This window comes from Canis aureus, chromosome 16 (assembly GCF_053574225.1).
Source record: "Canis aureus isolate CA01 chromosome 16, VMU_Caureus_v.1.0, whole genome shotgun sequence".
Lineage (NCBI taxonomy): Eukaryota > Metazoa > Chordata > Mammalia > Carnivora > Canidae > Canis > Canis aureus.
In genome coordinates, this window is record NC_135626.1 from 50,381,587 (window position 1) to 50,394,071 (window position 12,485).

Here is a 12,485-nt window from a genome sequence, read left to right on the forward strand (position 1 = left end):
AATGCCAAGTGCTGTTTTAGTCATTTTAACTAATAATATTCTTTTCTTCATAAGGCCCTTACTGAAAAGATAACTGCAGTCAAGATTCTGGTCTCAGACTAGGCAAAAGAGGTAACTAGTACTCTCTAAAGAGTATGTTCTCTTAGTTGTCCTACACATTTGACATGTATAGAATAAAGACATTAGAAAACTAAGCCAGTGTTAAATCAGTTTAAGAACACCTCAAGAAAGGGAGGTGGGTGGGGTGATTGGCACTGAGGGGGACACTGAGGGGGGCACTTGGCAGGATGAGCATGGGGTGTTATATGTTGGCAAACTGAACTCCAATAAAAAAAATTTTTTTAAAAGAACACCTCAAAACCCTAGCTGGGATTTTCCCAAGAGATCCACAACCCGCTTATTATCTATATTCAACTGAAAATTCTTACTTTCAGGTAGAGGTGAAGATCCTGGATTGATTAAATTGCCAATAAATTCTTCTAAATTTACTTTTCCATCCTCTGAAAGAAAAAAAATGCATGTCAATGAACAGGGAATATGATCAGAGATGGGCAACCATAGCATAATTGCCATACTGAAAAACAGTTTATAGATTTGGCCTTGAAATATAGACATACATATTTAATCAGAAAGACAGACTCATGCATATCTTTCAGACACATACACTAATCTCCTATAGATCTTCCTTTGTATGATGCTACTGAAAATGAGTAGGATTCAACTGGGTAGTAGGTAGAAAAGAGGCTTGGATAATCCATGAAGCAGATAGACCTCTTAAGGATTCTTGAAAAGTTCAAACAGATGCATGTCAGCTAAGATAAAGGATATCTAGAAATATTACTCACCCATGAGAGCCACATTCTGCACTGATCTTTGAAGTGCATCTTGAGGTAATGGAACTCCTATATTTTTCAGGATGGAGCCTAGATCATCAGGAGTGACCACATTTTTTCTAATGGCAGCCAGAGCTTTCAGGGGGCCTTCTTCTTCTATATTTAAAAAAATATACAACGTACGAAGTTTTTTTTAAAAAAGCCACTCAAATATCAATAATGGGTCCTGGATAATAATAGTAATAATAATAACTACTAGTTGTAGTACTACTGCTACTTCTACCACTTATTAAGCATTCAGTCTGAGCTTCCTGGGCACTATGGTAAGTGCTCTATATATACCATTTCATTTAATACCACAAAAATTCTGTGAGGTTGTTACTAATATTTCCCCTTTTTAACAGATGAGGAAACCCAGCCTTAGAGAGTCTAGTCAGTCTAAGCATACAGTTACTAAACATGAAGCCAAAAGTCTAGGCTATCTGATTTTATAGGCAGAATGTAGCCACTAGGCTACACAAATCATTGCAAATATTTAATTAAAGACTGAAGAATGATTACATAAAAAGAAATCTCAGGACATTTGCTTATCTTCATCTCTGGCATATCTGAGGCTGGGAATTCCATCAAAGCTATGATAACTAATCATACAAGTAATTCTCTTGCCAAAAAATAGATAACAAGCCATTGTTTGATGTTGCTATTCTTAATTTTTTTATTCATTGGATACTTGGATGTATCCAACATATATACACAAAAATGTCCCCCAAATATTGGAAAGACTGGCACTGCTATATCAATACCAAAGAAAGGTAACATTGATTTCAGAAAGCATCATGCATGAATTGTTCAAGTAAGAAAGAAATTCTAAATGTTGTACTATGATAAACCCTATCATATCATTAATATTAACCCTGCAAGAGATTTGTTTATAAACCACATATCTAGGAAAGTTTTATAGGCCCATTTAAAAAACCAAAGTTTAAGGACAAAATATTTTGTCAATTGGAAAACATAACATTTTTGTTACATCCTAAACATCTTGGCTCTGGCAATAATTTAATTTTTGTAGCTACCTAAATTCAGCCTAAAACTTAGAGGAAATTAATCTCAAGAACATGGGTGACTCCAAGGAGACCCAGGGGATCCAAAACAGTTGTAAATTTACTAACCAAGGTTCATTTAGCCTAAACTTCAAGGAGACCCAGAAGTTCCACAGATATCATAGATATCTCACATTTGGAGAAGTCAGTTAACTTCACATCAAAACCAGAGTACATTCAATGTTTCATGGGTAAGATAGTAGAGTAATGGGAATACCTATTACATAATATGGAAGAAGCCTGTATGCTTCAGTATTTTCCTATAAGTTTTAATAGTTAATCTTCTTATGATAAAACCCCATTTTAACATCATCCTGCTAAATATCTCATTGGCAAGATTCCAAAAATACCAGTGTACCCCTTTTAGCACCATGGGGAAACAAAACTGGTAGTGTGCTATCACCACACCAAGGCCTGGCCATGTGCTTCATAGACATGAGAGAGTTTCATAGCTCCTGTCCAATAAGAACATATAATTCAAGCCTCAAGAGGCAAAGAATGGGAAAAAGAGGAATACAAAACTTCCCTAGGATAATTCAATATGAGAATAACCCCAAACAAATTCTCATCCAAGCCTAATAGAAAATACCTAATGTTACTGAATTCATTACATTTGATTCCTAATTGATCAGCTCTGTGGATTTATTAGTGAAAGTAAATACAAGTTTGGTATGTAATAAATGACTCAGAAAAGGAATACTTACTATCAAGAGGAATGGATGTAAGCACCTCCTGTAATTCTTCCTTTGGGAAATATATTCCCAGGCCTTTCAGCATAGATTTTACATCATCAACATCAACTTTCTCATTGGTGACTTTGTTTAAGGCATCTGCAAGTTCATTAACCTCTATCAGAAGAAAATATTTTCAGTTTAGATACAAATGCTAAATAATTAGTTTAAGTCATAATTCAAAATATTAGTATAGATATCTAGCAATTTTAATTTTTTTTATGATAGTCACAGAGAGAGAGAGAGAGAGGCAGAGACACAGGCAGAGGGAGAAGCAGGCTCCATGCACCGGGAGCCTGACGTGGGATTCGATCCCGGGTCTCCAGGATCGCGCCCCGGGCCAAAGGCAGGCGCCAAACCGCTGCGCCACCCAGGGATCCCTCTAGCAATTTTAAAAGATGATATAGCACTCACCTTAAATACTCTCTCAAGGTTCATATGTATCTAATTCTCATTTCATACATATAAAACAGATCAGTTATAAAGCAGACTCATAGAAGTTAAACCTTGATATGTGTCTCCTTCTATCCATCTATCTTTACTTCTCATGTTTCCTATGTCCTTTCTGTATGTGTCCAGTGATCTCTCTGCAGCTCCCAGTCACTAACACCTTAATCTGCCTTTTCCCCATTTCTTTATTAAACTTAATTTGTCTTATACTGACTCTCTTTCACTTAGAGTTGAGAACCTTGGTTTTTGGGTAATAGCTAATAAATTTGTTAACAGAACGGTTATTTTTTAAAATAATTGGAAACTGAGGTTAATATAAGACTTTTGTGCCTTCCCCCATATGTCAGTCTTCTTATTTAATAACACTAGTGGCCTAATATAGATAATAACATATATGTTACTTCCAACCCTAGGACCATTCACAGCTTCTTCCTTCAATCTGGAAAACTCTTCTCTCAACTCTTCAAGTAGTGGAATCCTTCTCATCCTGTAGTTTTAGCCTAAAACTAGTTTAGTCACATCTCAGAACATGCTTCCCTGACTATCCTATTTAAATTAAGCTACTACACCTTAATGTTGTACCTCCTCCTCGCACATTTTCTCCTTAACATTTAGCACAATTTGTAGTTATTTATCTGTTAATCTTTCTTCAATGAGTTCTCTGGGGTCAGAGATCAGTATTTACCTATCTTGCTTACCAGCACAGTGCCCCTTGTTTGTTAAAAGAATGGACTGAATAAATTGTCTTCCCACTTCTAGTGGCTCCTTAATCCAATACACTGTTAAAGTCAATTTTTAGAGACAGCTCAGCACCTGACACTCTCTTACCCAAAGAATATATTAAGACCTATTTGAGCTAACATTTGATACTCCCTTCAATGTAGACCTACCAACTATCACTCATTCCTCGTCTTTCAAATCTTTCTCATGTCCCCATTCTTTTCTTCCCTTCTAATCTCTAGGTCTTAGTGTTTTCTTGATTCCCCTCTACCTACCAAGATGTTACCCTTCCTTCAAAGACTTCCTCCATTTTGTTTCATAGGAATCTAATCTTCATCTGAACTCCTAAAATAATAAATATGCATCACTAATTTGATCTTATAGAATATTAGTTTTTATATAAATGGCCTAGTTTTTCATCTAAATTTTAAGATTCTCACAGCCTACCTCATGCATTTTTTGTGTTCAATGTATGTGTGCTGGTCATGATTTTAATCTGTAAATTATAATATAAAATTAATTTGTAAGCTAAACTGTTAAGCTATAATACATAAAAAATATATCTGCACGTGGAGTACAATATTTGCTTGTTGTGGGGTTCTAGGTAAGGCACAATTTCTTTGAACTTCATTTTTCTCATTCTTTCTAAGACTCCTACTTAACAGGAGAGTCATAAAGAATAGTTGATAGGACATAAATTATGTGAAAGTGCTTACTTAGTACAACATCAAATACTATACAAATGTATTATTATTGGCAACCAACTATTATGACATTATTTGAAACTAAACCAAACAAAATGTATCTTTAGAGACTATGAAATAAAACTATGCACTTTTGTCACTAAGATACTTTTTATATTGAAAATAAGAGTTGAAGAGTTTTGGTAAGTTCATAAAACATTAGGCTATTAACTCATTTCTAAAGGGAGTTAGAGTTTTTCAAAATTATACTCAAAAGTTAGATATTTCATGGAAGATATCTATCAGGTGATGCCACAAAACATTTCTGGGTGCCATAATTGAAAAGACAAATATTCAAGTTGGATGAATCACTGATCCCAATAAGTTAAACGTAACTATCTCCATCAGAATGAAAATTCACAAATTCTCCATACAACTACAAAAAGGAATGAGAAAGCTCTTTATATTCTGATATGAACAAATATACAAAATATATTGTTATATTAAAAAATCAAGGATATAGAACAATGTACACATTATACTTCCACTTATGCAAAAAGTGGGTAGAGGGAGAATAAGTATATATACATATATATATATATACACACACAAATATATTCATATTTTCTTGAATGGACTAAATACTACCTATATAAGAAACTAGTTACTTATTATAGTTACTGGAGAAAAAGAATAGGAACTGAAGGGAGAGGCCAGATAGGAGAGAGATTTTTACTGTGTATCTTTAAATATTTTATTTATGAGTTATATTTTTATGTAGGTGGTCTATTACTTTTTGACAACTAGATTAGAATTTCCTATATTCTAAAAGTGTATAAAACTTCCTAATTAGATAGAGGAGGGGCAAGATGGCAGAAGAGTAGAGTCTCCAAATCACCTGTCCCCACCAAATTACCTAGAAAACCTTCAAATCATCCTGAAAATCTATGAATTCGGCCTGAGATTTAAAGAGAGAACAGCTGGAGTGCTACACTGAGAAGAGTTCGCGCTTCTATCAAGGTAGGAGGAAGATGGGAAAAAGAAATAAAGAAACAAAAGGCATCCAAGGGGGATGGGCCCTGCGAGGAGCTGGGCTAAGGCCGGGGCGAGTGTCCCCAGGACAGGAGAGCTCCGTCTGGAGAAGCAGGAGCTGCACCAATCTTCCCTGGCGGAAAGGGGCTCACAGGGAGTTGGAGAAGGACCCCAGGAGGGCGGGGACGCCCTCAGGCTCCCTGGGACAGTAACAGAGGAACTGCGCCCCGGGAGAGTGCGCCGAGCTCCCTGAAGGGCTGCAGCGCGCACGGCTGGACCCAGGAGCAGCTCGGAGGGGCTCCGGCGGCGGCTCCGCAGATGGGGCTGCCCGGCCGGAGCGCGAATCCAACAGCGCAGGCCCCGGAGCATAGGGCGCCGGGACACAGCCCAGGATCCGGCCTCCCCACGGGACAGGCAGAGGCCGGGAGGGCCCAGGACAGCAAGGACGCTCCTGACCCGAGCTGAGCAGATCAGAGGACCTGCCCAGGAGCCTCCAGGCCCTGCAGACCAAGAGCTCTGTAGTTACTGCGAGGGCTGACTCCAGGGCTCAGAGCTGGCTGCTGCCACTGCAGTTGTTCCTCCTGGGGCCTCACTGAGCCCTGCACCAGGCAGGGGGCAGAGCAGCTCCCCCAAGTGCTAACACCTGAAAATCAGCACAACAGGCCCCTCCCCCAGAAGACCAGCTAGATGGATAAGTTCCAGGGGAAGTCAAGGGACTTAAAGTATACAAAATCAGAAGATACTCCCCTGTGGTTTTTGTTGTTGTTGTTTTGTTTTGTTTTGTTTTTTGTTTGTTTGCTTTTTTATTTGTTTCCTACCCCCACCCTTTTTTTCCTTTCTTTCTTTTTCTTTCTCTTTTTCTTTTCTTCTTCCTTTTTTTTTTCTCTTTTCTTTCCTTCTTTCTCTCCTCTCTTTTTCTCCTTTTCCCAATAACTCGCTTTTGGCCACTCTACACTGAGCAAAATGACTAGAAGGAAAATCTCACCTCAAAAGAAAGAATCAGAAACAGTCCTCTCTCCCACAGAGTTACAAAATCTGGATTACAATTCAATGTCAGAAAGCCAATTCAGAAGCACTATTATATAGCTACTGGTGGCTCTAGAAAAAGGCATAAAGGACTCAAGAGACTTCATGACTGCAGAATTTAGAGCTAATCAGGCAGAAATTAAAAATCAATTGAATGAGATGCAATCCAAACTAAGAGTCCTAACGACGAGAGTTAACGAGGTGGAAGAACGAGTGAGTGACATAGAAGACAAGTTGATGGCAAAGAGGGAAACTGAGGAAAAAAGAGACAAACAATTAAAAGACCATGAAGATAAATTAAGGGAAATAAACGACAGCCTGAGGAAGAAAAACCTACATTTAATTGGGGTTCCCGAGGTGGCCGAAAGGGACAGATGGCCAGAATTTGTAATTGAACAAATCCTAGCTGAAAACTTTCCTAATCTGGGAAGGGAAACAGGCATTCAGATCCAGGAAATAGAGAGATCCCCCCCTAAAATCAATAAAAACCGTTCAACACCTCGACATTTAATAGTGAAGCTTGCAAATTCTAAAGATAAAGAGAAGATCCTTAAAGCAGCAAGAGACAAGAAATCCCTGACTTTTATGGGGAGGAGTATTAGGGTAACAGCAGACCTCTCCACAGAGACCTGGCAGGCCAGAAAGAGCTGGCAGGATATATTCAGGGTCCTAAATGAGAAGAACATGCAACCAAGAATACTTTATCCAGCAAGGATCTCATTCAAAATGGAAGGAGAGATAAAGAGCTTCCAAGACAGGCAGGAACTGAAAGAATATGTGACCTCCAAACCAGCTCTGCAAGAAATTTTAAGGGAGACTCTTAAAATTCCCCTTTAAGAAGTTCAATGGAACAATCCACAAAAACAGGGACTGAATAGATATCATGATGACACTAAACTCATATCTCTCAATATTAACTCTGAATGTGAACGGGCTTAAAGACCCCATCAAAAGGCGCAGGGTTTCAGACTGGATAAAAAAGCAGGACCCATCTATTTGCTGTCTACAAGAGACTCATTTTAGACAGAAGGACACCTACAGCCTGAAAATAAAAGGTTGGAGAACTATTTAACCATTCGAATGGTCCTCAAAAGAAAGCAGGGGTAGCCATCCTTATATCAGATAAACTAAAATTTACCCCAAAGACTGTAGTGAGAGATGAAGAGGGACACTATATCATACTTAAAGGATCTATCCAACAAGAGGACTTAACAATCCTCAATATATATGCCCCGAATGTGGGAGCTGCCAAATATTTAAATCAATTAATAACCAAAGTGAAGAAATACTTAGATAATAATACACTTATACTTGGTGACTTCAATCTAGCTCTTTCTATACTCGATAGGTCTTCTAAGCACAACATCTCCAAAGAAACGAGAGCTTTAAATGATACACTGGACCAGATGGATTTCACAGATATCTACAGAACTTTACATCCAAACTCAACTGAATACACATTCTTCTCAAGTGTACATGGAACTTTCTCCAGAATAGACCACATACTGGGTCACAAATCGGGTCTGAACCGATACCAAAAGATTGGGATCGTCCCCTGCATATTCTCAGACCATAATGCCTTGAAATTAGAACTAAATCACAACAAGAAGTTTGGAAGGACCTCAAACACGTGGAGGTGAAGGACCATCCTGCTAAAAGATGAAAGGGTCAACCAGGAAATTAGAGAAGAATTAAAAAGATTCATGGAAACTAATGAGAATGAAGATACAACCATTCAAAATCTTTGGGATGCAGCAAAAGCAGTCCTAAGGGGGAAATACATCGCAATACAAGCATCCATTCAAAAACTGGAAAGAACTCAAATACAAAAGCTAACCTTACACATAAAGGAGCTAGAGAAGGGATCCCTGGGTGGCGCAGTGGTTTGGTGCCTGCCTTTGGCCCAGGGCGTGATCCTGGAGACCCGGGATCGAGTCCCACGTCTGGCTCCCGGTGCATGGAGCCTGCTTCTCCCTCTGCCTGTGTCTCTGCCTTCTCTCCCTCTCTCTCTGTGACTATCATAAATTAAAAAAAAAATTTAAAAAGGAGCTAGAGAAAAAACAGCAAATAGATCGTACACCCAGGAGAAGAAGAGAGTTAATAAAGATTCGAGCAGAACACAATGAAATCGAGACCAGAAGAACTGTGGAACAGATCAACAGAACCAGGAGTTGGTTCTTTGAAAGAATTAATAACATAGATAAACCATTAGCCAGCCTTATTAAAAAGAAGAGACAGAAGACTCAAATTAATAAAATCATGAATGAGAAAGGAGAGATCACTACCAACACCAAGGAAATTCAAACGATTTTAAAAACATTATTATGAACAGCTATACGCCAATAAATTAGGCAATCTAGAAGAAATGGACGCATTCCTGGAAAGCCACAAACTACCAAAACTGGAACAGGAAGAAATAGAAAACCTGAACAGGCCAATAACCAGGGAGAAAATTGAAGCAGTCATCAAAAACCTCCCAAGACACAAAAGTCCAGAGCCAGATGGCTTCCCAGGGGAATTCTATCACACGTTTAAAGAAGAAAGCATACCTATTCTCCTAAAGCTCTTTGGAAAGATAGAAACAGATGGAGTACTTCCAAATTCGTTCTATGAGGCCAGCATCTCCTTAATTCCAAAACCAGACAAAGACCCCACCAAAGAGGAGAATTACAGACCAATATCCCTGATGAACATGGATGCAAAAATTCTCAACAAGATACTGGCCAATAGGATCCAACAGTACATTAAGAAAATTATTCACCATGACCAAGTAGGATTTATCCCCGGGACACAAGGCTGGTTCAACACCCGTAAAACAATCAATGTGATTCATCATATCAGCAAGAGAAAAACCAAGAACCATACGATCCTCTCATTAGATGCAGAGAAAGCATTTGACAAAATACAGCATCCATTTCTGATCAAAACTCTTCAGAGTGTAGGGATAGAGGGAACATTCCTCAACATCTTAAAAGCCATCTATGAAAAGCCCACAGCAAATATCATTCTCAATGGGGAAGCACTGGGAGCCTTTCCCTTAAGATCAGGAACAAGACAGGGATGTCCACTCTCACTACTGCTATTCAACATAGTACTGGAAGTCCTAGCCTCAGCAATCAGACAACAAAAAGACATTAAAGGCATTCAAATTGGCAAAGAAGTCAAACTCTCCCTCTTCGCTGATGACATGATACTCTACATAGAAAACCCAAAAGCCTCCACCCCAAGATTGCTAGAACTCATACAGCAATTTGGCAGCATGGCAGGATACAAAATCAATGCCCAGAAGTCAGCGGCATTTCTATACACTAACAATGAGACTGAAGAAAGAGAAATTAAGGATTCAATCCCATTTACAATTGCACCCCAAAGCATAAGATACCTGGGAATAAACCTAACCAAAGAGGTAAAGGATCTATACCCTCAAAACTATAGAACACTTCTGAAAGAAATTGAGGAAGACACAAAGAGATGGAAAAATATTCCATGCTCATGGATGGCAGAATTAATATTGTGAAAATGTCAATGTTACCCAGGGCAATATACACGTTTAATGCAATCTCTATCAAAATACCATGGACTTTCTTCAGAGAGTTAGAACAAATTATTTTAGGATTTGTGTAGAATCAGAAAAGACCCCGAATAGCCAGGGGAATTTTAAAAAAGAAAACCATATCTGGGGGAATCACAATGCCAGATTTCAGGTTGTACTACAAAGCTGTGTTCATCAAGACAGTGTGGTACTGGCACAAAAACAGACATATAGATCAATGGAACAGAATAGAGAACCCAGAAGCGGACCCTCAACTTTATGGCCAACTAATATTTGATAAAGGAGGAAAGACTATCCATTGGAAGAAAGACAGTCTCTTCAATAAATGGTGCTGGGAAAATTGGACATTCACATGCAGAAGAATGAATCTAGACCACTCTCTTGCACCAAACACAAAGATAAACTCAAAATGGATGAAAGATCTAAATGTGAGACAAGATTCCATCAAAATCCTAGAGGAGAACACAGGCAACACCCTTTTTGAACTCGGCCACAGTAACTTCTTGCAAGATACATCCACGAAGGCAAAAGAAACAAAAGCAAAAATGAACTATTGGGACTTCATCAAGATAAGAAGCTTTTGCACAGCAAAGGATACAGTCAACAAAACTCAAAGACAACCTACAGAATGGGAGAAGATATTTGCAAATGACATATCAGATAAAGGGCTAGTTTCCAAGATCTATAAAGAACTTATTAAACTCAACACCAAAGAAGCAAACAATCCAATCATGAAATGGGCAAAAGACATGAACAGAAATCTCACAGAGGAAGACATAGACATGGCCAACATGCACATGAGAAAATGCTCTGCATCACTTGCCATCAGGGAAATACAATCAAAACCACAATGAGATACCACCTCACACCAGTGAGAATGGGGAATATTAACAAGACAGGAAACAACAAATGTTGGAGAGGATGCGGAGAAAAGGGAACCCTCTTACACTGTTGGTGGGAATGTGAACTGGTGCAGCCACTCTGGAAAACTGTGTGGAGGTTCCTCAAAGAGTTAAAAATAGACCTGCCCTAGGACCCAGCAATTGCACTGTTGGGGATTTACCCCAAAGATACAGATGCAATTAAACGCCGGGACACCCGCACCCCGATGTTTATAGCAGCAATGTCCACAATAGCCAAACTGTGGAAGGAGCCTCGGTGTCCATCGAAAGATGAATGATAAAGATGATGTAGTTTATGTATACAATGGAATATTACTCAGCCATTAGAAATGACAAATACCCACCATTTGCTTCAACATGGATGGAACTGGAGGGTATTATGCTGAGTGAAGTAAGTCAATCGGAGAAAGACAAACATTATATGTTCTCATTCATTTGGGGAATATAAATAATTGTTAAAGGGAATAAAAGGGAAGGGAGAAGAAATGTGTGGGAAATATCAGAAAGGGAGACAGAACATAAAGACTCTTAACTCTGGGAAACGAACTAGGGGTGGTAGAAGGGGAGGAGGGCGGGGGGTGGGAGTGAATGGGTGACGGGCACTGGGGGTTATTCTGTATGTTGGTAAATTGAACACCAATAAAAGATAAATTAAAAAATAATAAAAAAATAAGAAAATTTAATCTTCTGCATGCATATGATTATCAATTTCCATTCAGTTATTTCCAGATACTTCTTGAATGTATCACAAGGCTAGTTAACACCTACGTTTTTACAACATTATTAAAAATCTATGTCATTAGTCTCATTTCTCTACATTTATTTTCCACAGTGCAGCAAGAGAGGTCTTTGTCTTTAAAAAAAAATCTAGTTATGCCTCTGAATAAAACCCTTCAGGAGACAGAACATGAAAGACTCGTAAGTCTGAGAAATGAACTAGGGGTGGTGGAAGGGGAGGTGGGCGGGGGTGGGGGTGACTGGGTGACGGGCACTGAGGTGGGCACTTGACGGGATGAGCACTGGGTGTTATTCTATATGTTGGCAAATTGAACACCAATAAAAAATAAATTTATAATTAAAAAATAAAATAAATAAAAAAATAAAACCTTTTAGTAGCTTCTACTTGCCCCAAAAGTACAAAAAACAAAAACAAACAAAAAAAAACACATTGTGGGTAGGGTAAGAGGCTATAGACCAATACTCCTTACAAATGTGTTAAAGTCTAAGTAAAATACTAGAAAACAGGATTTAGCAGTATAATCAGAAATTAAAGTTCTAGATACCTTTAAGACATACAGGGGATCCCTGGGTGGCTCAGCAGTTTCGCACCTGCCTTTGGCCCAGGGCACAATCCTGGAGTCCCGGGATCGAGTTCCGCGTCGGGCTCTTGGCGTGGAACCTGCTTCTCCCTCTGCCTGTCTCTCTCTCTTTCACTCTATCATAAATTTAAAA

The 12,485-nt window shown here is 38.7% G+C and overlaps 1 protein-coding gene across 4 annotated transcripts in view; it reads right to left on the minus strand.

Moving 5' to 3' along the window:
* LOC144286872 (uncharacterized) overlaps positions 1-12,485 on the minus strand; it is a 112,263-nt gene that overhangs the window by 97,167 nt on the left and 2,611 nt on the right. For 3 of the 4 annotated variants that reach the window (XM_077853944.1, XM_077853943.1, XM_077853941.1), the window contains exons 2-3: positions 2,641-2,766; positions 429-500 (exon numbers count right to left, since the gene is read on the minus strand). The gene's annotated coding sequence lies outside the window, so the exon portion shown is untranslated. Of the gene's footprint in view, positions 1-428; positions 501-2,640; positions 2,785-12,316; positions 12,440-12,485 lie in introns of those variants that run through there. The other variant, XM_077853942.1, reaches the window with a different exon arrangement.